General features: G+C 40.7%; 4 non-coding genes across 4 annotated transcripts; 2 read left to right on the forward strand and 2 right to left on the reverse strand.

The window, feature by feature from the left end:
- Positions 1 to 11993: 11993 nt before the first annotated feature.
- On the reverse strand, positions 11994 to 12065 carry Trnaw-cca (transfer RNA tryptophan (anticodon CCA)). The gene has a single exon. It is a non-coding gene; the product is annotated as a tRNA-Trp (tRNA).
- Positions 12066 to 12160: 95 nt separating this feature from the next.
- Positions 12161 to 12234, forward strand: Trnai-aau (transfer RNA isoleucine (anticodon AAU)). The gene has a single exon. It is a non-coding gene; the product is annotated as a tRNA-Ile (tRNA).
- Positions 12235 to 23826: 11592 nt separating this feature from the next.
- On the reverse strand, positions 23827 to 23898 carry Trnaw-cca (transfer RNA tryptophan (anticodon CCA)). The gene has a single exon. It is a non-coding gene; the product is annotated as a tRNA-Trp (tRNA).
- A 109-nt stretch (positions 23899 to 24007) lies between these two features.
- Trnai-aau (transfer RNA isoleucine (anticodon AAU)) lies at positions 24008 to 24081 on the forward strand. Its single transcript has one exon. It is a non-coding gene; the product is annotated as a tRNA-Ile (tRNA).
- Positions 24082 to 25233: the final 1152 nt, after the last annotated feature.

The raw sequence follows: 25233 nt of genomic DNA on the forward strand, positions 1-25233 counted from the left end.
CTGCTGCTGCTGGTGGTGCCTGCAAATAGCTTAGCTTTTGACAGATACTTCCTGCGTCTACAATGTTGTCACTTGTACTTGCAAGTTTCCCTTTCTGCAATAGTTTTCCACGTACACAAGGAAAACGGGATTTACACCATGGAAATGCGGTGCGAAAATCGGTTACCTTCACAAACACAGCTGCAGCGAATCAGTGGTTACTTCTACGTCCTGCTGCTGGCAGAAGGCCACCCCATAGGATATGTTGTTTTGATCACGTTTTCCTGGCAAGCAGCCCACCGCAGACAGTAGGCGAGTTTCTATGTAGAGGATTTTCGTTTTTCGTCGCATGCACGGGCGAAACACAGTAAGCGGTGGTTTTGGTTTAGTTTGTAACTGCGTTACCGGCATCGTTCAAAAACAGAACGAGTCTCATCGTACCATGAAAGCGAATGTGGTTAAAAGCCTCATATGTCCTTATTTTGTGATGCGGGTAAGTGAATTAGAAAAGAAACCCATAAAATAGTAACTTAACGGATTAATCGTTACCATCAATTTCTTTAGAAATGCGTGGACTTTCAGCCAAATGTCGGAATATTATGCACAACTGGTGTACAGAACCCGGAATGTCCCTGAGAAAGGTCGTAGCGGCCGTTCTGGATCCGATTTGTGGAGAGGAATCAGGTCGAACCGGATTATCTAGATGAAATGCCTAGTGAGAAACAGGGAGTAGGAAATATTTGTGTTTAAAGTCCACCATATCGGTACATCGAATCTGTCTCACCATTCACGTGCTCGCTCACGGAACGGTGACACATCGAATATATGGTAAAGCATGCGAGACAAGCCCGCAAAGCTTGTTTTATTCGCAGCTCCATGGTTTTGGTCACCTGGAGAGTGTGCCGTGGCGATGATGGGACATCATCCACCAGCCCGGGACTCGTCGAAATCTGTGCTGTTTTTGGGGTTGAGGGTGGCTGGGTTCGATTCCCAGGTACCGGTCTAGATAATTTTCGGTTTGGAAATTGCCTCGACTTCTCCGGGCATAAAAGTATCATCGCGTTAGCCTCATGATACATATTCAAATGCAAAAATGATAACTTTGCTAAGAAACCTCGTGGTTAATAACTGTGGGAGTGCTGAATGAACACTAAGTAGAGAGGCGGCAATTCCCTAGTGGTACATTCCCCATGCCTATAAGAAGAATTCGAACAATAACGTAAATTTATTTGATGAGGCAGTTGCTAGTTAGGCGGTGAACCTCTTCACCAACAGGGGTTTGGCGAGATCTCCTGCCAATAGGGCGTATACTGGAGTGACGTAGGGTGCTACCAGCAGAACCAGAGTCTCCCTGGTGGCGGCGATCGATATCCCGGCTATCATTACTACTACCGGCTACTACCCGGAAAGTGGGTGGTTATCGAAAGTTCAGTAATATTATCGGGTACACTTCAGCTGTCCGAGTCGCAAGGTAAGCAGAGAAGGTCATGCATGGTCATTCCACGTCATTCCTTGGAAGAGCAATGATGGCCCAAGAAGCATTAGATTTCGCTCTGTTGGCAAACGGAGATAAGACTGCACCCGGCTTGAAACGCTTCAGGCAGTAACCGTACGGCGGTGTCTAACACAAAGCCAAGCGACGAGCGCCCTCGAGAAGGTGACTTCTCGGTCTGAAAAGAGAGCGAAAAGCATCAACAAGACGCAAGTCGTCGGGTCTAGAAAGTCTGCCAGCCAGTCTGTTCCATTGGTACAAGGTCCGAATATCCCTGGCACACGGTAAGCGGAAGTTGGACGCATTCCGATAAGCAAACAAAATAAAGGACAGAGGCGAGGCCTTGCTGCTCAAAACCGTCATGGCAAAATACGCCGAAGTCCTTAAATCGATGTGGGCAGCCGAAAGAATTTCGGCACTGTGAGAGGACGTGCGAAGCGAAATGATCTTGAAGCGCAAGCGTGCGATACGGCTTACAAGAAGCTGACCCAGGAGGTCTCGGGTGATGGCGTCGAGGTGAGGTAGTTGGGTATGGAAGTGACCCTCCAGTGTAAACAGCTGAACGAGGTCACTTATGCAGACGGCATCGTCTCTGCCGTTAAATCTCAGTGCGGTACACAGGTTGAGAAGACTGTGTCATTGCTGTGGTGAGGAACGCCACAAGAAAGAAATACGGTAATCGGCACCAAAGTACTTCATTTGTGCCATCAAGAAGTAAGCCCGTAACCACGTTATGGGTGGAGCTTCGTGTCCTTTCGGTGAAGCCAATAAGAAGAAGCTCAATCTTAACCATTGTGCATCAACCAAGCAGCTGCTGGTGACTGGGGACCGATGTCGCGCTCTTGTCCGACCCGTACAATGTCCTTGCCTACAACGACAGACAACTGGACGGATCAAGGATGGTGACTATTTGCACGACGGGACGGTCATCATAGCAGGAGATTTCAATGCTTGGGCAGAAGAGTGGGATAGCCGCAGTACCAATCACAAGGGTCAACAAGAGTTACTAGAGGCGCAAGTGAAGCTCGACACAGTGTTAGTCAATGATGGATTCACTACCACATTCAGAAGAAACCGGATCGAGTCATGGATTAACGTAACGTATGTCAGTCCTGGTCTGGCAAAAAAGACATGAAGGGTGGACGAGGACTCACCGTATAGTGATCACTTAGCAATTCGCTTTAAGATCAACTATGGCGTTCAACATCCGAGGGCAAGGCCACTGGGACTGGAAACCAACACTGAAAATCTAAGCGGGCGTCCCGAGCAGCACAGATGTTTTACACAAGTTTAAGTTTCTATTACACATATAAAACAAATTCAGTCATATATGAGTTAATGCAACCAAAAGATGTGAAAAATGTTGATAGGAGTTCGAAGCTATCCTATCAGGCGTATGCAATGCTACCATGCCAAGGAAAGCCCTGCCGAGTAATGGCAGACGCCCGGTATAATGGTGGAGTGCCGAGATTGCAGCTCTTCGATCAATACAATACGATGGCCCTTAACAAGGCACGGCGTGTTTGGTAGAACAACATTATCACAAAAAATGAGCATCGCTAAAATTTCAATTACGTGAAAATAAAGCTTTTTATCTTTCATTTCCTGGGTATTTTTTAAAAAAATCTACCGAGGGGTCCCGAACAACTTTTCTCTTCTTTTCAGTCACGAGTCACTCACAAGTTAATTCTTTCATTAGTTTTTAAATATTTTCCATTAATCAAATGCTATAATTGAATGTTCTTCATGTTATTTTTTTATTCATCTAATTTCAAAGGCTCAGATTCGAAGAAGCAAAACGGAGCCAAATGTTAAATTAATCATTTGGGTAGCAAACATTACAGCTTCGTAATGGTTATACTAAAAGTCAACATAGACTTTCTTTTATTTTTTATTTTTTTTGAAAACAATTCATACAGCAGATTTGTTCAAAGTTCACTTTTGTGATTTTTTTTTAGATTTTTCCGTTTTTTGCAAGACTTTACCGACATAATCTCTCGAATTTCTCCAGAAAAATCTTATGGATTTCACTGGAGTAATAGTCTGAACTACGCTTAAAAATATCATGATTTCAACAGCAAATTTTTCTGTGTTGTGCAGGAAGTTTCTCCAAAGTGTTCTATAAAAACTCTCGAAAAATTTTCAAAATGTCCACTTGGATTACATTGTAGATTCTACTATAATATCTTTTGATTTTCAGCAGGAACTTCTCAAGAAACTACAAGTGATTCTTTAGAATTTCCACTGGAAATTATGTCGCACTTCACCGGAAAATTCTTTAGAATTTACAAAGGAAGCTTTTTGGGATATCCAAGCAGAAGTCTTTGGAATTTCTAAAAGACATTCTTTAGAACTTGTAAGGGGAATTCTCCGAAATTTGGAAATATCGATGGAAAAATAAATTGTTGAAACTTTCACGAGAAATTATTTCAATTTCCCACCAAAAACTCTTTGAGTTTCCACAAACAAATTATTGCCATTTATGTAAGAAATCATTTATAATTTTCATGAAAATTTATTCGAAACTTTTACGATAAATACACCAAAAATTCAACTGAAATTATTTTTATTCACCTATAATTATTTGAAAAACTTTTTGGAATGTCCATAGGATTTAAAAAAAAATTTCATCAGGAAATCGCTCCTACTTTACAAGAGAAATGTCAAAATATCGTAGGAAACCATGCTAAAATTCAACGGGATTTAATTTTAAATTTTCATGGAAAATTACTCGAAATTTTAACGGGAAAACTATTGGAATTTAGAAAAAAAATCTGGGGATTTCAACTAATGATTATTCAGTGGTATATTGCATGAAATTTTCTAGAAAAACATCGGAATTATCACGGAGAGTTCTTTGGAGTATTACCTGGAAACTTTAAAGGTTATCAATCGGGAAATTTTACGGAATTTCCAGGAAAAAATATTGGAAAGTAGACTGTGAATCTCGAATGTCAACCTCGGAACTCTAAATTTTTCAAAATTCTGAAAATTCTTGGGTTGTCTACAAATTTGAACCGGTGTGAAGAATTATATTTCAGATGTGTGACAGATTTTAAGCCGATGCCAAGTGTCACCTCTAGGAGGAATCAAATTCAACAGGAATTAAATTAATTGGCTTCGTGATTTGGTTTCAGGACTAAATCCTCTGAATTTGATTTCGTTTTGAATGTTTAATTGATATTGTGTTGGATCTTGTTTAGTTTGATTTTGTTATGTATGAAATTCGAATTTTACTGTAATGTTCACAATGGATTTGGAAATAAATTTGTATAGCTGAATTGCTGAAAACATGGTTGATTTCCATATTTTTTCCAATCATATATGATATTTTGTATAATTTGGAAAAATCTACGTAGACTTCAAGGAGGTGGGGGAGGGGTTTCGCAAAAGTCTACTAGGGAGGAGGGGGGGTTTTGAAAATGTGAAATTTCGGTCTACGTGGTTTGTGGACAGCCATGGCTGGTTTTCTTGTCAATGACTGGATGACTGTAATTTGAGCCTTAAAATTACGGTGCTGGTCATTGTTCGTCTATATCATATATATATCGTCTCATCGATCACTTCAAATTATGGTGGTAGAGTCATTAAATGAAGTGACTTTTTAGAATAAGATTCATCCCTTCAGCACGATTTCTGACTAAAATTCCAAACTCTTGAGAAACCTTCACAAAAATACCCTCGTTATGATCGTTCAGATTTTCTGTTTGCTTTTTATGTTGGTGGTAAATATTAGGATTGACCGCGGAGACGAGGCTGGCTGGTCGGGCTGAAAGTCTCTCTAATAACGACAATAAAACCCAGATTAATCCACCTAGCGTTGGTGGTGCCTTTCTTGCATTTAGTTAAGACACCAACCTTATATGGGGTTTATATGGTCAGATGTACCATTTTCTTAATAACTTTTAAACGCAAAGACCGATCGTTATAAAATTCAATAGTGATCAACAAGGCCTTGTCCCCTGTCGAATGAAACTTGTTGCGAGAAAATCGGTTAAGGATTACTATATGAAAAGTTGTCTAATGTTTTTTATAGCTTTTGTGCACACACATACACACACACATACACACACACATACACACATACATACACACGGACAGACAGACATGTGCTCAGCCCGTCGAGCTGAGTCGATTGGTATATAATACTATGGGTCTCAGAGGCTTCTATAAAAAGTTCGTTTTCGGAGTGAAATGATAGCCTTTCGGTACAACTTAGTTGTACGAGAAAGGCAAAAAAATTTGTATTGACCAAATAATTGAACGTTCTTGAAAGTAATTGTAAATTATTTGCTATTGGTATTATTTTGCTTTGCTATTAGCAATAATGCCACAATAAAATGAAAAGTGAACCAATTCAAAAGGTAATGAATTTCCTAATCCGAACCGAGAGTCGAACCTGGTCACCTTCAGCATGGTCTTGCTTTGAAGTCGCACATTACCGCATGGCTAAGAAAGGCCGTTACATAACTAAATTATTGTTTAACATGATCAATCCGTGACACTTTTTAAACTTATTTATTCACGTACCAAGTTTTATTTTGGCATGTGGTAGGAAACAACTGGGTGTATATGTGCATGAGATGACGATGCAGAGCATAATCCCCATCCAAGGCTCTCTTAGTTGTTTGCAGGAGATAACATAAATTTATCGAGCTCGGCTTCGTTATGCACTTTGGCGCGCTTGAGCTCCAAAAAAAAAACAAGCTATTCAAACTATTACTTTTAAAGCAACTTTTGGTTTCTTGGGAGTTCATACTCCAACTTCATTAAGCGAAGCTATGTGCAGCTAAGAATTAATGGAGCATAACATCCTTTACGTGTAACGTTCATATCGCAAGCCTTAACAACTCGGGATTACTTTACGATTCGGGCGTACATTTTTTTTTGTTAAACAAAAATTCTTGTGTATACTGATTCCTGAATATAAACGTTTTCTAATCTTTCGTTTATTTGTTAGGCTAATATGTCCTAAAGCGTTATGGAGCCAATATCATGTTTTTCATTACAAATTTGCATAATCCTCAAAACGTTGTAAAAGTTTATCTACAAAACTAATTTGCTTATCTGGACGGAAACTTATTTTGTCGGATACATATCGTGATTTTCGCAAAAAAAAAAACACGAATCAGTCATATCAGTTTCGCCGGAAAACCATGTTCTAGTATAATTTGACATAATTCATTTCGTTTCAATGAATCATTCGCTGCTTTGAATTCAATAAACAGATGATGTGCCTGCAAGTTGTACTCCCGTAATTTATCAAGGATTTCTCTCAGGGTGAACATTTGATTTGTCGTTGATTGCTCCTTACGAAAACCTGTCTGGTATTCGCCAACGAAGGTTTCTTCAAGCGGCCTCAATCAGTTAAACAAAAATCCGGACAAAGTTTTGTTCACCGAATTAAGGAGGGTTATTCCTCGGTAATTGGTACACTCCAGTCTGTGGCGACTTTTTTTACATTGATTTAACACTCAGATTTGGTTGTTGAAATATCTTTTTCGGATGTCCTAGGCCGTCCAAACTGTTCTGGAGTACATATCCCCGAATGCATCAGAAAATATCTCTAGAAACAAAATGTCAAAAGCTGATAAAATGTCCAAAAATATCTATGTGATCATAAGACATGAAATTATCGAGTTTTGAATTAACGTAGCCTATTTCGTAACCCGTAGGGATCTAACCGATCAACCAAGCCCTGAACGATGTATCATTGTATTTCTAAACACCCCAGCAGGTCCATTAAGCTGACGGGATTTCACTCATTAGTTTTACAAGCTACTACAGGCCTTTATGATCTCGCATGCAAACCGTCCTCTCTACGGACCTGAGGGTTAGCGTCTCCGATAACAATTTTCACGTCATGCTTTGGGCACTCTCCATAGGTTTTACCAAGACATGCATAAAACGTGTCCTTAAAGTCGTCGAATTTATCGTTTCTCGGTGCAAAGATGTTGATTAGGCTGTAATTGAAGAATTTGCTCCGTATCTTCAAAATACAGATCCGTTCGCTAATGGGTTTCCACCTCATTACTCACTTCATCTGCTTGCCCATCACTACAAAACTAACATCATGCCCTGCTTTTTCGCCGCAACTGTAATAGATTTCATACTTGAATGTAGTGTTGGTCGTGGCTTTCAGCTCACGTTCTAGGGATCCAGGGGTGGTATTGTGCATCTCGAATCGAATCACTCGATTCGTACGTTTTTGCATTCGTTTTGAAAAAATGCGGCATTATGTATTTCGTTCGACTTCATTCAGTCGCAGTACAAGATTTCGAATGGTGTTGTACTAGCTCAATCGAGTATGTTCTGTCAAACGAAATGTAAACAGGGCTTTAAGCCCGCAGTCCACTGTATGTAATATTAACAAATATTTGTCAAGTTTATCCGGACATCAGACTGACTAGATCTCAGGCAGACTTGACAAATATTTGTCATCATGACAAACAGTGTACTGAGGGTTTAAGAGATAGCTGTCTCCGTGCTTAGTATGGTCCAATGCACCGAGTTCATCATTGACGTTTGAGCGGTGCGCTGTTTACTAAGAATGAATACTTTTTCATTCATCGAGTTCATGCAAGTGTTCATTTTTAGTAAACAGCGCCCGTCTCAAATGTCATTGTGTTCATTCGGTGCATTGGACCATGCCACCCGCTGGAGAGACAACCTTCAGCGCATGGCGAATGTGAGTAAACAGAGAGAAAAAGAGTAATTTCATCAGCGTGTAGCATGTTGCCTGTTGGAAAGGCATCCTTCAGGGCATGAATTGGCAGTTAATTTATAAACAAGCAAATTGTGCTCAATGACTATAAAAAGGAATGTTGTTTATTGGGCAATTGCAACCGATTAAAACATTATGCCGATACGATATGTTTTGTAAATTGAGATATTGTTACGACACAAATTATAAGTTTTATGTTTATTCGAGCTTATGCCACAGATCCAATTTTGAGCTAAATAATTTAAAGCTAAAGAAGGATTCGATAATAAATTGATGTTTCCATATATTCATATATAGTTAAATGCACTTGGATTATCTCTTGTGCGTTTTTTTATTTAACTCAACTATTTTTACGTAGATTCTGGAATATACACGTTTTTACGCAGATTTTCCCAATCGATTTTTTACGCGGTTAATCGAAATCGCCAAGAAATACGTGAAAACTGCAAAAAAAGATTTTAGTTGAAGTCGTTTTTACGCGGATTTCGGGATAATTAGAGATTGCATATTGTCTGGAAACTATAAAAGTAGGTACACTAATGACATTCTTTCCTTCAAGATACAATAATGAAACATTTATTCTTTTCCCGTAGAGAAATAATAATAAGGTGGTGAGTGTTTTTCATTCGACTTGAGTCGTTTTCCAGTTTGCTAAAGAGTATCCATAATGCTGAAGCATCTCGTTATTCTTGTTCCTCCCCGAGCGTACTCGAACTATGAATCGTTTTCAAGATCGAATCGAAAGCCTTAATGTCCAACATGTTCGACTCGATAGAATTACGTTCGAATCGAGATGCGCAATGCCACCACAGGCCATCAAATTTCTAGGATGGTGGCCAACCTTCTGCAGTTCACGAGCCAGAAGGATCACTCGTCCAGGTTCATTTAGGGTCCTGACATTCCAGGTTACCAATCATAGTCCTTATTTCATCACCGGTTGCTTCATTAATAAAGCACAAAAAAAAAAAAAAAATCACCGGTTGCCAAAAATAACGTTCTCTTTTTCTTTCTCCATTTTTTCGTGGAATTTCAGTTTGCAAAAAATGTGTTGATATTTATATAAGATTTTTCCCTATGGAATCTGAAGAATCTATCCAAGTCAAGCAGCTGAAGAATTAGTTGAACAAAGCCGTTAATGTGAAGATTTTTCCAATGCATGCAATAAGTATATGAAAAATATGGCTTTATCGATTAACTACAACACTCATAGTTCCTAATCGATAATTATAATTAACAAAATCGACAGATTTGCTAGTCATTCGTTAGAGCACGAACGAGTGTTGAAAGGAAGAAAAAACAGGCATGGGTAGCCCATATATGAACAACGCCATCACAGCATAAATCCTGCTAACATAACATCCAGTAGAAGCGTGTGGCATAAGCGTCAGCATAGGGACCACGCTGACCAAAGCCGGTGCTTTGCGATTGATCCGATCACCATTCGCCTCCACCTCCTTCTTGCTGGCATAGTGCGTAGTCAAACGCCACACAGCGACGACGTCGCCGTGCAGTTTCGGAATGAGAGAGGAAGTAAGAAAAGCGTGAGCGTACGAACGAACGTCTCTTATGATTCGATGCGAAGTTTTTCCATCAAATAGTAGCGCCCCTGGCGGTGACTAGATTAAATGCTTTATTCGAGCGATAAACAGCGAACACGTAGCGTGGTTATGTTTCAGCTCGTCTAACACCACGTGGATTTGTGCGTGGGAACGCATGGTCATTTAATACAAAGACGAATAATACTTTCTTACCTACGACTTTCTATTCTCACTCACCGCTTTAGATGTTATCCCCAACATTTTCATACATAAACTAATTTATTTTATTTGCTAAAAAGTAGGTTTTGTGGACCGTGTGTAATATGTATCCATTTTAATAAACACAAACCAAGTAAATTCATTTTTAACCTCTATAATAATAATAAATGATTGATGTTCAAAGTTGCTGGAAAGGTTCGATTCAGTTCTAATGATTTGCATATTTTTTGTGTGTTTGTCTGCAAACAAATCTGCGAATGTCACATAATTTTAAAATATTTTATTACAACCAATTAATTGGCAATCAAATTACCTTACGATAGATGTAAATATGTATTGATTTTTTTTTGTCACCATTAGAAGGACAAATTGAGTTGTTTTTCCATTTAGCTCTAGTTCGTTTTGCCTGCATTAAACTTAAGCTGTAAATCATATCTCGCCGTTCGCCGTAAATCAGATTATCCGTGGCTAAAAATTTCCTCGCGATCGGATAATCGTCCAGGGAGAAACATTGTCTCCGCCATGACAACCAATCCCACTAACCAAAGTCGCTTTTTCTCCGGAAACAGGGGCCCGCTTTCGTGACAAGTCTGCAAGTTTATCATTTTTACACACAAATGAAAATCAACAGCAGAGAAGATCCCAACTTATGAAGCTAAGTTGCTTGTGGTTGTTTCAAACAACACAAAACTCTTCTCGGAATGTGGAAAAAAGGGAACCCTTCTGCTTTTGGCATGAACGCCAAATAGAGAAGAGAAAAAATCCAGATTAATCTTCCTAGGAATGACGAAGTCTTCTTGTCCATTGAAAGTGGAAATCTTCTGATTCGATGGGTAGTATAGCACTTCCACCAAACAATCGTTTTTGAATTGATTGTAGATACCGCATAACGATGCCCATGTCTTGCAGTTCGTGATTGAGTGATAAATGGAAGCTATGTGATCAAAATATTCATACTTTGTTCAATAAATGATCGTGCTATGTGCTGGCCAACAGTTTTACAATGAAATATGGTTAGGTGTACCTATTTTTAAAGTTTCGAATAATTTTACCTTTATCAAGCGCATCTTTTTAGTAGGTTATTGCCTAAACATGTATTCAACTCATCCTGGAAGTTTTCCAACAAAATAGCTGAATAGTTAGAACGGTTTGCAATTAAGGTACGACATTGATGTCTGGTGTATCCGAAATTTGTTTGCTCATACTCTACTTCTCTATTCCAAATGGGCTTGACTACTCGTACTTGCCGAAGTGAACGCGTAGCCTTTCTCCTACATATGAGAGTATAACGATTATGGCAAAAAAAAATATTACCTACATCATCCCAACTACGATGTAACCGGATAAAACTTGAACAAAACCTATGGTTGTTCGGTGTTTCAGTGTGATGACGTGTACCCACTTTTTTGTGTGCTATCTGCTGATGAAATGCGCAAAACTTCAGGTGGAACATCCATTTCTGAAAGTTTCTTCTGTTCGCTCCGATGCGGGAGAGCAACCTCAGACAAAAAGCTAATGATTATGATATGCTGAGGACATTCAAAGTGTGCTCTTCCAGTGTGCGGCAGAAAACAGAACAGCATCATATGTACACATGTTATTGAAGGAAAATGTCGAATGGAAAGTTGCGCGTATGTGCTTCCGAATGCGACATTAAAATTTTATAAACAATTTTACCAATCAACCGTATTCGATGGCAAGCAGTTGACAGTTTGCCAAATGTTCGGGTGGGCTGCTCAAGCGGTATTTCCCAGATTAATTGGCTACAAATTACAACTCGGATGAGCGATAAGCAGCAGCCGATGATATGGGTGCGATATTCTGTTGAATCGAAAACGGACTTATCGGATGCGAAAGATAAAGAGAATTAATGCCACATTAATTGAAAATGGTTCAACGGGCGGAAAATCGCACTGGGGGTCGTGCACCATTTATATGACATTTTTTTTACACAAATGCCTGAAAATAAGAACAAATGAGGAAGTTTTGGACATATCCATTTAACAATTATCGTGGATGTTTAAGAAAAAAATCTTTTGTTTGACCCCGACGTGATTTGAACACGCAACCTTCTGATCTGGAGTCAGACGCGCTACCGTTGCGCCACGGAGTCCTCGTAAGCATTGTTGGGTATGTAACTGTTTTGTCATATTTTAACTATTGACCATGAAAGAGGGACAAGGAAACATTTCCTTTTGCTCCACATGGGGCTCCATAGCTCAGTTGGTTAGAGCGTCGTGCTAATAACGCGAAGGTCGTGAGTTCGATCCTCTCTGGAGCCAAATAATTTTTTGATATTCATTTCGATCTGTTTTTATGACTACAGTGACAGCTTTTCGATTTATCATCTCATAACTCCCATATTTATCCTCCGTTGCTTTATTCATGATTGTTTTCAGATGAAAATGATTTGTTGCTCTTGTGTTAAGATGGTGTCAAGCTATGCGGGCTGTTGAAACGAAAAAAATATCAAAGGATGGGATAAAACTGTGTAGGGTCATTTGGATTACCGTTTGGCCTGAGGGGTTATTTGGCTGAACGCCATTTGACCCAATGCCTTTTGCTCGGAGAGTGAAGTGAGAGTGAGAAGTGAATAGTGACAAGTGAGAAATGAGCCGTTCGAAGTGAGTACAGAGTATTGAGTAGTTAGTGCTGAGAAATGAAAGTGAGGACTGAGTAGTGAGATGTGTGAAATGACAGGTGAAAAGTGAGTAGTAGGAAGTGAATAGTGAAATGATGTAGTTGAAAAACAAGAAGTAGGAGGGAGTAGTGAGAAAAACAGAAGCAACAGGTGAGAAACGAAATAATTGTAAAGTGAAAATCCAGATGTTGAGAAGTGAGAAGTGAGAAAAAATAGAAAGAAAATTGAAGAAATAAGGAGAGACAAGCAAGAATAAAGGAAGCCTCCTTTCAAGAGGCTCGGGCCCCTCCTTTCACGAGGCTCGGGCGCCTCCTTTCAAGAGGCTCGGGCGCCTCCTTTCAAGAGGCTCGGGCGCCTCCTTTCAAGAGGCTCGGGCGCCTCCTTTCAAGAGGCTCGGGCGCCTCCTTTCAAGAGGCTCGGGCGCCTCCTTTCAAGAGGCTCGGGCGCCTCCTTTCAAGAGGCTCGGGCGCCTCCTTTCAAGAGGCTCGGGCGCCTCTTTTCAAGAGGCTCGGGCGCCTCTTTTCAAGAGGCTCGGGCGCCTCCTTTCAAGAGGCTCGGGCGCCTCCTTTAAAGAGGCTCGGGCGCCTCCTTTCAAGAGGCTCGGGCGCCTCCTTTCAAGAGAATCGGGCGCCTCCTTTCAATAGAATCGGGCGCCTCCTTTCAAGAGGCTCGGAAGCCTCCTTTCAAGAGGCTCGGAAGCCTCCTTTCAAGAGGCTCGGAAGCCTCCTTTCAAGAGGCTCGGGCGCCTCCTTTCAAGAGGCTCGGGCGCCTCCTTTCAAGAGGCTCGGAAGCCTCCTTTCAAGAGGCTCGGAAGCCTCCTTTCACGAGGCTCGGAGGCCTCCTTTCACGAGGCTCGGAGGCCTCCTTTCAAGAGGCTCGGAAGCCTCCTTTCAAGAGGCTCGGAAGCCTCCTTTCAAGAGGCTCGGAAGCCTCCTTTCAAGAGGCTCGGAAGCCTCCTTTCAAGAGGCTCGGAGAGCCTCCTTTCAAGAGGCTCAGAAGCCTCCTTCAAGAGGCTCAGAAGCCTCCTTTCAAGAGGCCCAGAAGCCTCCTTTCAAGAGGCCTCAGGCCTCCTTTCAAGAGGCTCAGAAGCCTCCTTTCAAGAGGCTCAGAAGCCTCCTTCAAGAGGCCCAGAAGCCTCCTTTCAAGAGGCTCAAGCCTCCTTTCAAGAGGCCTCAAGCCTCCTTTCAAGAGGCTCAGAAGCCTCCTTCAAGAGGCTCAGAAGCCTCCTTTCAAGAGGCTCCAGCCTCCTTTCAAGAGGCTCAGGCCTCCTTTCAAGAGGCTAGAAAACCTCCTTTCAAGAGGCTCAGAAGCCTCCTTTCAAGAGGCCTCAGCCTCCTTTCAAGAGGCTCGGAAGCCTCCTTTCAAGAGGCTCGGAAGCCTCCTTTCAAGAGGCTCGGAAGCCTCCTTTCAAGAGGCTCGGAAGCCTCCTTTCAAGAGGCTCGGAAGCCTCCTTTCAAAAGGCTCGGGCCCCTCCTTTCACGAGGCTCGGGCGCCTCCTTTCAAGAGGCTCGGGCGCCTCCTTTCAAGAGGCTCAGGCGCCTCCTTTCTAGAGGCTCGGGCGCCTCTTTTCAAGAGGCTCGGGCGCCTCCTTTCAAGAGGCTCGGGCGCCTCCTTTAAAGAGGCTCGGGCGCCTCCTTTAAAGAGGCTCGGGCGCCTCCTTTCAAGAGGCTCGGGCGCCTCCTTTCAAGAGAATCGGGCGTCTCCTTTCAAGAGAATCGGGCGTCTCCTTTCAAGAGAATCGGGCGCCTCCTTTCAAGAGGCTCGGGCGCCTCCTTTCAAGAGGCTCGGGCGCCTCCTTTCAAGAGGCTCGGGCGCCTCCTTTCAAGAGGCTCGGGCGCCTCCTTTCAAGAGGCTCGGGCGCCTCCTTTCAAGAGGCTCGGGCGCCTCCTTTCAAGAGGCTCGGGCGCCTCCTTTCAAGAGGCTCGGGCGCCTCCTTTCAAGAGGCTCGGGCGCCTCCTTTCAAGAGGCTCAGGCGCCTCCTTTCAAGAGGCTCAGGCGCCTCCTTTCAAGAGGCTCAGAAGCCTCCTTCAAGAGGCTCAGAAGCCTCCTTTCAAGAGGCTCAGAAGCCTCCTTTCAAGAGGCTCAGAGCCTCCTTTCAAGAGGCTCAGCCTCCTTTCAAGAGGCTCAAAGCCTCCTTTCAAGAGGCTCAGAAGCCTCCTTTCAAGAGCTCAAGCCTCCTTTCAAGAGGCTCAGGAAGCCTCCTTTCAAGAGGCTCAGAAGCCTCCTTCAAGAGGCCTCGGAAGCCTCCTTCAAGAGGCTCAAGCCTCCTTTCAAGAGGCTCCAGCCTCCTTTCAAGAGGCTCAGAAGCCTCCTTTCAAGAGGCTCAGGCCTCCTTTCAAGAGGGCCTCAAGCCTCCTTTCAAGAGGCTCAGGCCTCCTTTCAAGAGGCCTGGAAGCCTCCTTTCAAGAGGCCTCAAGTCTCCTTTCAAGAGGCCTCAGAGTCTCCTTTCAAGAGGTTCAGAAGCCTCCTTTCAAGAGGCTCAGAAGCCTCCTTTAAGAGGCCTCAGAAGCCTCCTTTCAAGAGGCCTCAGAAGCCTCCTTTCAAGAGGCTCAGAAGCCTCCTTTCAAGCAGCTCAGAAGCCTCCTTTCAAGAGGCCTGGAAGCTTCCTTTCAAGAGGCTCAGAAGCTTCCTTTCAAGAGGCTCAGAAGCCTCCTTTCAAGAGGCCTCAGAAGCCTCCTTTCAAGAGGCTCAGAAGCCTCCTTTCAAGAGGCCTCAGCCTCCTTTCAAGAGGCCCAGGCCTCCTTTCAAGAGGCCCAGGCCTCCTTTCAAGAGGCCCGGAAGCCTCCTTTCAAGAGGCTCGGAAGCCTCCTTTCAAGAGGCTCAGCCTTCTTTCAAGAGGCTCAGAAGCCTTCTTTCAAGAGGCTTGGAAGCCTCCTTTCAAGAGGCCTCAGAAGCCTCCTTTTAAGAGGCTCAGAAGCCTCCTTTCAAGAGGCCTCAAGCCTCCTTTCAAGAGGCTCAGAAGCCTCCTTTCAAGCAGCTCGAAGCCTCCTTTCAAGAGGCTCAGAAGCTTCCTTTCAAGAGGCCTCAGAAGCTTCCTTTCAAGAGGCCTCAGAAGCCTCCTTTCAAGAGGCTCAAGCCTCCTTTCAAGAGGCTCAGAAGCCTCCTTTCAAGAGGCCTGGAAGCCTCCTTTCAAGAGGCTAAAGCCTCCTTTCAAGAGGCTCGGAAGCCTCCTTTCAAGAGGCCCGGAAGCCTCCTTTCAAGAGGCCCGGAAGCCTCCTTTCAAGAGGCCCAGAAGCCTCCTTTCAAGAGGCCCGGAAGCCTCCTTTCAAGAGGCCCGGAAGCCTCCTTTCAAGAGGCTCGGAAGCCTCCTTTCAAGAGGCTCGGAAGCCTCCTTTCAAGAGGCTCGGAAGCCTCCTTTCAAGAGAAATGAGCCGTTCGAAGTGAGTACAGAGTATTGAGAAGTTAGTGCTGAGAAATGAAAGTGAGGACTGAGTAGTGAGATGTGTGAAATGACAGGTGAAAAGTGAGTAGTGAATAGGAAGTGAATAGTGAAAGGTTGTAGTTGAAAAACAAGAAGTAGGAGGGAGTAGTGAGAAAAACAAAAGCATCAGGTGAGAAACGAAATAATTGTAAAGTGAAGTGAGCAAAAAATAGAAAGAAAATTGAAGAAATAAGGAGAGACAAGCAAGAATAAAGAAAGAGAAAGAAGCGGGATAAAAGAATAAGGGAAGAGAAAGAATAAGGATAAAAGAAGCAGGTGAGAAAAAATAAGGGTGAAAGAAAGAGGAAGAAATAAGAAGGAAGAAGAAAGAAAAAGAAGAGGGAAACAGGGAGAAGGAAGAATGAAGATAAAGATAAGAAGAAAGATAAAGAAAGAAAAGATAAAAGAAAGAAAGATAAAGAAAGATAAAGAATGAAGGAGAGAGACCAGAAGGAAAACGGAGAAATGAAGAAGGAAGAACGAAGAAAGAAGCAGTAAAAGGAAGAAGAAAGAAGCAAGCAGGAAGAAGGAACAAGGAAGAAAGAAGAAAGGAAATGCAAGAAGACAAAATGAAGAAGGTAGAAGAAAAAAGGAGGAAGGGAGAAATAAGAAGAAAGATGAAGAAGAAGAAGGAAGTAGAAAGAAAAAAGAAAAGAAAGTAAAAGGAACATGAAGTAGCAAGAAAGATGCAAGGAGGAAGAACGTAGAAAGCATTCGGGAAGGAAGAAGGGAAAGGATGAAGAAAAAAGAAAGAGTTAAGAAAGAAAAAGGAAAAATGTGGAGGGAGAAGAAAAAAGGAAGAAGGGAGAAATAAGAAGGAAAATGAAGAAGAGAGAAGGAAAAACAAAGAAGCAAGAAGGAAAACAAAAGAAGGAAGGTGGAAAAGGGAAGAAGAAAAAAGGATTAATAAAGAAGGGAGAAGAAAGACGGACGAAGCACGAAGGACATATGACAGAGGACAAAAGATAAAGGACGAAAGAAGAAGAATGAAGGATTAATAAAAATCGAAGGATGATGAAGGAAGAATCAGGATCAAAGAAGAATGAAGGAAGATGTAAAAAGGAAGAGAGAAGAAGGAAGGTGAAAGAAGGAAGTAGAGAGAAGAAAGAAAGAAGAAGGATAGATAAGAAAGAAGAAAGGTCGAAGAAGGAAAAATTAAGTAAGGAGAAACAAAAGGAAGAAGAATTAGAAGGAAGGAAGTAGAAAGGAGAACGAAAGACAGGGTTTGCAGAAATCGCTCTCAATAGATAACGAACAACAATAAAAGAGAGGCAAGAACCTCTTCGAATCATAACAAGCCATGAAAACAAAACTATCGCATTTGTATACAAGTTGGAAAAAAAAACGAACAGTGGGTAATGTCTGTGACATAACCGCTAAGTGGACGTAGGACTTGACTTGACCATGCCTTTAAGATACATAATATGTCCAAATTTCTCACATCAACTATTTTGGATAAATAATCGGCGTTACATACCATTCCTTGGCAAAATCTTCTCATCAAACCGACACAGAAATCAAATCTACCTCGAACAAAAATCATCACAAAAAATTCAGGAAGTATCTGTCCGGTCACGAAATATTAGCCTCGACAGTGGCAACCTTCCCACTGAAGGACTGCCTGAAATAAACCACAAGTTGGCTCAGCAGGGGATGTAGACTGTATCTCAGCCCTTCCACTGAATGGCCTTCTAATCCGTGCGATAGCGACTGAAGGAGAACATTATTTTTAACTCTTAGAGCCTTGAAAAGGGCTGTTTGCTTCGGCTAAGTGCAAAAATAAGAAAACGATCTTTTTAAATAAACGCGATTTTCTAGTGATGGTATAAACAAGACTGAATGCTCTGCGAGCGAATGCACTTTTCTTTTATACTACTTAATTTTGAATCTTCTCTGCTTTCCAATTGGTGGGCCAATCAGCTAGTGTCTTGTATACCGCTTTTTTGTCAGCCAAAGCGTCATCATCATCAACGCGTTCGAAAAGGGCTTCTTCTTTTTTACGCTTGTTGCTCGCTGCTGGCGTCTATTTCTTAACGGGACTTTTCGCTTGATACAGGCCAATATACCGGGCAAGCGAGCTTAGAATTGCAGTTCAGGTGGGAAGCAGGGTGTTCTTTTCTGAGACAACATTGTTAGTAGTAGAAGAAAGGAAACACCCGGACATGGGATTTCGGGTGATAAGATTTAGAATTCATAACATGGGACGATCATTCAGTCACGTTCGCTTTGTGTGCGGTCATTATCAAACAATGTTTTTCTACATATTTTTTTATCAATGCCAATATTGCATTGATCAATGCATTGATATTTAACATGTATTTGCTTAGAATTTAGTTTTGGGTCGCGCGGATTTGGCGCAGAATGGATTTTCATGTCGCGCGGAAATAGCGTGGATTTGATTTTAGTCAGCGCGGATTTGGCGCGGAAAATATTTCAGGATCTCCGTAACAATCCTGCAATTTCTATCCCGCAGGAAATTGAAAGCTTTGCTATTGATCTCTATCATTGGCTCTCTGAAGAACCGTTTGTTTTTTGGACATACATGCTGCATCATGTGGCTTTTCTTCAGCCTGTCTCGGCTCAGCACCGATGCCGGCCGGTCTCGGCTCGACTCTGCTGCTGCTGCCGGTATCTGCTCAGCATTGCTGCTTTGTCTGGTCTGTAGGGTGGACTGCTGCTGTACTGGCTAGGTTTCGGCTGATGATGGTGGCTTCGATGACTTCATTACCTGCTAAAAGGTGTGAGTGGTGTTCACTCAATGATGCGGTTGCTTCGCTTGTCCCGGTCAGAATGAAAGGAAAAAATCGCGTTGTGCTATTTTATGGCTTCTCGGCAGACCCAGCGGCTGCTCATTCGCTGGTGTCTGCACCAATCAAAACGTGGTAATGGAATGATGCAAGAATTATGCGGTACCCATATTTATAGGTTCCCTTGATCTCAATGTTTTTCATTGAAAACAGTTTCATGCCTATTGAAACAAGTTTTTCGGGTCTTATCAAGCATGGACATGAAAGGCATACTTGAAATCTGTCGATTGAGGGGCTTACCGCAGAAATTCGTTCATTGAGACGAACGCTATTAACGTTTAAAATCTTTCAACACAGCGTAACGCGGTCGATTTGAATATTTTGGAATGACACCCAGTATAGTAAAGAGAGACGTAAGTCCTACGTCAAAACTGATTCGGATAGGCGCCCCCCCCCCGAGGGGTTTTGACAAAACGCTTTGCTCTCGCTTATTTTATGTTGGGGACCATATTTTTTTCGCACAGCTGTGTAAACCAAGTTGAAATGCATCATCAGAACTGGTTCCCCCGCAATTGGGTCCTAAAGAAATTTATCATGGGTTGTAGTCCCCCGAATTAGTTCATTATCGTAACAGCTACCGAAAAACGTCTCTCACGGTATGCTACCTATCGAGAGTGTATAAGTGAGAGATTTTCTTATTCTCCTTTGGATTCAAACTCTGACGAAAGGCGGTGAAGAAGGAGAAATGAAGTAAGAAGGAGTAAGCAGGAAGAAGGAGGAGAGAAAAAAATAAGAAGGAATGTGGAAGAAGACAGAAGCAAGAGGGAAGAATGAAAAGGGAAGATGAAAAATGGAAGAAGGAAGAAGGAAAAATGAAGTGCGAAAAAAACAAGGAAGAAGAATGAATATGAAAAAAGGAAGAAGGGAAAAATAAGAAGAAAGAGAGATAGAAAGGAAGAGGACAAAGGTAGAAGGAAGAAGAACAAAGAAGAAGAAAGAAGGAAGGTGATCGGGAGAAAGAAGTTGTTGCGGGAGATTTTCGACGACGAATTTGGGGACACTGGATCCACTCGCACGGACACTGTCGCGGTACCGAGAAACGATCTTGAATACGACGGACCGACTTACTGGAAGACCACAAAATCTGGTTTTTCGGACTGTGGTAGAAACTCGATTAGAGAACGCGCACTTTAGTGGATGATAGCTTCTATTGAACTGATATGTGGGTTTTGTTTCTTATTGTTTGTACCTTGTGGGTTTTGGGATTATTCGAGTGGAGATTAGTGTCTGTATGTGTGTGTTTAATTACAAGTTTCAAGGTAAGTAAGAAGGTAGGTAATATATATAATATAATTCAATTTTAATTTGTTTAAATTCATTTCATGTTTCTAGGTTCATAACAGAAGTAGAACGAAGAGAAAAATCTTTTCATTTCTCGCTTCTCATATCTCACTTTCCACTTATCACTTCTCATTTCCCACTCCTTTCTACTCAATTCTCATTTCTTATTTCTCACTGCTCACTTCTCTCCTCTCAATTCTCACTTTTAACTTCTCAGTTCTCACTTGTCACTGCACTTTTCTCATTTTTCACTTTTCACTTCCAACTTCTAGATCTAAACTCTTACTTCTCATTTTTCCATTTTTTACTTCTCACTGTACCATTCACTTTTTACTTTTGATTTTCTAATTCACTTCATACTTCCCACGTTTTATTTTTTATGAAATATAAGAAATGTTTCATTCCTCACTTTTCGCTGTACACTTCATGCAATTTTCACTATTCACTTCTCATTACTCACTTTTTTATACTCGCAGTCTAATGATTTCAACTATTCGACCAAACGGCAATCGACAAAATGGCATTCAGCCAAATGGCCCGATACCATAAAAAACCGATGAGAATCAAAAACAAAAATGAATAAAAACATTAAAAAAATAAATGAAAAACGAAAGAGAAAAAAAATAAGAAAAAGTTATGAAAAGAAAATGAAAACTAAAAACGAAGAAAACTGTAGAAATGCGAAAGACAAGAAGGTGAAAAACATGGGAATAAAATGAAAAAAAAAATAAGTTAGCAGCAAATATAAATAAGAAAGAAATCTTCTCGTAAAATATTTATAGTACCATAATTGGGATTAACATTGATCATATGTTTTATCATATGCAGCATTTTTCATATTTTTAAAACGAGTACTGCTACGAGTAGAAAGTATGTATATTTTTTTTTAAATCCTTTTCGTCAAGTTTTTCGGTTTTTTCTTTAATCTGGGGTTACTTTGATCATCATTCGTTTCAATCAAGTTGTTGTAGATGAAACAATAAAAGAACTAACAAAACTAAATTACAATAATATCGCTTCAAAACTCACATGTTGGTTTTGACAAATCGGATGAAGATTAGTTCACACTGAAGTCGAGTTATCTGATTATGGTCAAATCTGCCTTGCATGAGCTTGATATGCGCACAAATTAGACATTCATCAGATATTACTTTTTTAGCAACAAAAATGTGGATTTTAAAACAAATAATATGGATCAACCAAGAAAATACGATAACTCATCACACAAATATGGCTAAGAACTCATTTTTTTTATTATAATACTTTATTTAAGTTCTTTTTTTCCGCAGATCGCTGTGTGTTGAAACACATTTTTTTCTATTGTTCAAAGTTTGGCGATAATAAAAATGCATATTTAGGCAGAGGTTAAGCATTCAGCAGCGAATCTAGTCTCAATTAAGATGTCTAACTCACATTAAGTATTCAAGGTCAAACTGATCAATGTTACCCGATCTTAGTTCACTAGAAATGCGGTAAACGGCATTCAGCCAAATGGCAGTGTAAGAAGGGGTGCCGTAATATTAGCTCATTTTTCTTTATTGTTCCTTCTCATATTTTTTCCCATTATTCTACTTCTTTCTTAACACTTATTCCATCTTCTCTTCTGTTGTTTGTTCATTTTTCACTTCTTTATTTATTCATTAACTCATTTTTTCTCCTCTCTTCCTTAACTTTTTTTTCTTCTTCATCCTTGTGTTTTTATGTTTATTTTTCTTTTTTCCTCATTATTTTCATTTTACTCACTTCACATTTTTTAAATTTCGAATATTTCGTAGCTCAAATATTATTTTTTCCTGCTTTTCAATTCTTCATCCTTATTGCTCATGTTCTATATCATATTTATTATTTTTTGCTTATCATTTATCACAATTCATTTCTTATACATCACTTTTTTAATATCCGATCTGATGGCATTCTGCCAAAAAATCCTTAATCCTTAAACCGGAATCATCAAATATTTATACCTTGTCCAATATATTTTTGCTCACTTTTTCATCTCGTTGCAGGGGTGAAGCTATTTGCAAGCGTGGCAAGCTACTGCTGTTTTTTCGAAAAAGCGTAAAAATTTATGTTTTATACACAAAATGGAAGAATACACAGAATGTCGTAATGCTAAGTTTAGTAAAAAATATACGGAAAGGACAATTTCGTGTTTCAGAAGGAGGGAGCGCCTTATCATACAACAAATTCTATCCAGAAGTAGTGATAGACCTCCTAAATCACCAAATAAGAATCTATCAGACGGTTTCAGACGGCTATCAGATTATTTTTGTGTTCATGCATACAATTTTCGAGCATAAAGCGCTACTTTTGTCCCAGTTCGAAGGTAGGCAGTTCTGGCCGAAGGTAGGCAGTTCTGTGCACTTCATAAGACGTCTGGATTCAAACATAATAACTGGTCATGCGAAATAGAAAGATTCACACAGCACTTCATTTCCCTCTACAAAACCGTTTCAATAAAAAAAGACCAAAGCAGGAAAAAAAATCTTTTTAACTACCCCCCTCTTGTTCGGAACCAATTGGTTTATCGGTTCGTGGGAAGAAAAACCCATATCGCTTGCTGCCAACATTAGGCGGGAAATCACGACAAACTTTTTAATCTCTTCCTCATTGTTACATCCCCTCAAATGTGGATGGGGACCCGGCTGGCGTTGGCTACCCGTATCTACGAAGCGGGTGGGCTTAAGTGAATTTTAATTAAAACTACATCGAAATTTCATTAAATAGTGCACAAGCCAAGCGCACTGCACTGCCGATCGGCTGCTGGCTGCGTGCTGCTAAATTGTAGGGGAGAATGGACTCTGAAGCATAGCAAAGGGGGTTCAGCTCTCGAATTATTCTATTGGATCGATGATGGTTTATGATTGAAAAGTGCAACATGCGTTGCAACTTTCCTTATAGACAACGCATTCTATAAGATTGTTATCGTTAACCAACGTTTAACAGTGTTACGTTGAATCGTTGACACTAGCTTCAATGCACACTCCGCTCGTTCGCTGAAACCCCTGATTAACGCGAACTATTTGAAATGCTATCAGTTTTGAAGAAGAGCCTTGTTCAAATATTTTGTGCCACCAATCAAAGAAACGCCAACAAATCCCTCCCGTTCAAAACGGCTGCATTTGAACGATAGAGTCAAATTTAAAAGCAGCCACGATCGAAAGCAATAAATTATCTTCTGTTAAAAAATGACTCCTATGATAGATAATCCCTTTTTCCAATCCTAAACATACTACATCTTAATACTTAGTACTTAGAATATCAAAATAAAGACAGACCAAGTACAAGTAGGAACATAAAAATGAAAAGGAATCAGTTCATCTACAATACCTACCTGTATACCTGGTTGGCTACAGCGTGGATACACCTATCCCTAGCGTATTGTAGAGTTCCATAATCGTCGGCCTTGGGCGATGCTCCTCCAGTTTCCCCGAACGTTTAGGGTCCCCAGGTCCGATTCCACCGCGTGCAGCCAGCGTGTTCGTGGCCTTCCACGAAGTCGCCGGTTTTTATCTAGTTATATAGCTATATATGTAGACGAGGAATCAGAAAGAATGAATTTTGGCTGTTACGCCCTTTTCAAATATTAGTCTAGAATTGTTATTAAGATTTCTACCAAATCCAGGAAAAATACTCTAGCCTATCTAATTCTTTAAACTTTGCCAGAGACATTTGAGTACTGTTGTGTTGTGTTGCAAAATTACTCACATAATAAAAATGATGCTGACCCCGACGTGATTTGAACACGCAACCTTCTGATCTGGAGTCAGACGCGCTACCGTTGCGCCACGGAGTCTTTGTACTGACATTCGGTAATTTGATCATTTTACATTATCTGTTTGCGATATTGTTTGTCTCATTTTGTACATTGAACTAGATTCATTTTATGCAGCAGGCTATGAAAGGGCTCCATAGCTCAGTTGGTTAGAGCGTCGTGCTAATAACGCGAAGGTCGTGAGTTCGATCCTCTCTGGAGCCAGATTTTTGTTCAACATGGGCTTCTGTACGAAAAGAGGCATCTGAAACAGATGTTAGAACTTTCAATGCTTCAGCTGGGTCCTAAAGCCCTACCTCTCGTTCATGATCGCAAATGATAGAGCATCGATCAAGAGCAAATGAACCGATGTTATATTAATTCTGGTAATATTCCTTCCTAAGGCAGTACAAATTATATTTTTGTGTTTGAGATATTTTAAGACATGTTTTGGGCTCAGTAACTTCTGTTGCTGAAAAGGCAACATTTCAGATTTTTTCCATTAGAAATTTTGTCATTGTTTATTGCTAATATCGTTTTATTTATGGAAATTTTGTATTTTTTTCAATGGAACTTTTTGATTTTTAATGGAAAATTCTTCTTAATATTGAATCATTTTATATTGTTTTGAAATTTTGCATTATTTGTGGAAACTTTATATTCATTTGTTGCTTATATGTACGCTAATTTATGTATCGGCAATTTCCTATTTTTTAAATTTCTAATTGTTTATGAAAATGGAAATTTTATTTTGCTGCCGATTAGCTCCATCGTTCCCTTAAAAAAATACCGATTGTGCTTTTTAAGGGATCCAATTCATTTCCTTTTTTGACGTAGGACTTACGTCTCTCTTCACTATACCGTGTCATTTCAATACACCCGATTCTTTTTTTACACGGATTATTTTCACACGGATTTTTTTACACGGATTCTCGAAATAACACGGATTTTTTTTGCACGGTTTCTCGAAATAGCACGGATTTTTTTTACACGGTTTCTCGAAATAACACGGATTATTTTTACACGGATTTATTTTTACACGGAACGCATCCCCCATATTAACAAAGAGCCAATGACTTTTTTTAGACGGATATTTTTTGCACGGCTTTTTTTACACGGTTTCTCGAAATAACACGGATTTTTTTTGCACGGATTCTTCAAATAACACGGATTATTTTTACACGGATTTTTTTCACACGGCACGCATCCCCCGTGTAAAAAAAGAATCGGGTGTATTTCTAAATCGACCGCGTTACGCTGTGTTGAAAGATTTTGAATGATAATTGCGTTTGTCCCAGTGAACTGATCTCATCGGAAAACCCCTTAATCGACAGATCTTAAGTATGCCTTTCATATTCATACTTGATATGACCCGAA

Source organism: Armigeres subalbatus, chromosome 1, assembly GCF_024139115.2.
Source record: "Armigeres subalbatus isolate Guangzhou_Male chromosome 1, GZ_Asu_2, whole genome shotgun sequence".
NCBI classification, from domain to species: Eukaryota; Metazoa; Arthropoda; class Insecta; order Diptera; family Culicidae; genus Armigeres; species Armigeres subalbatus.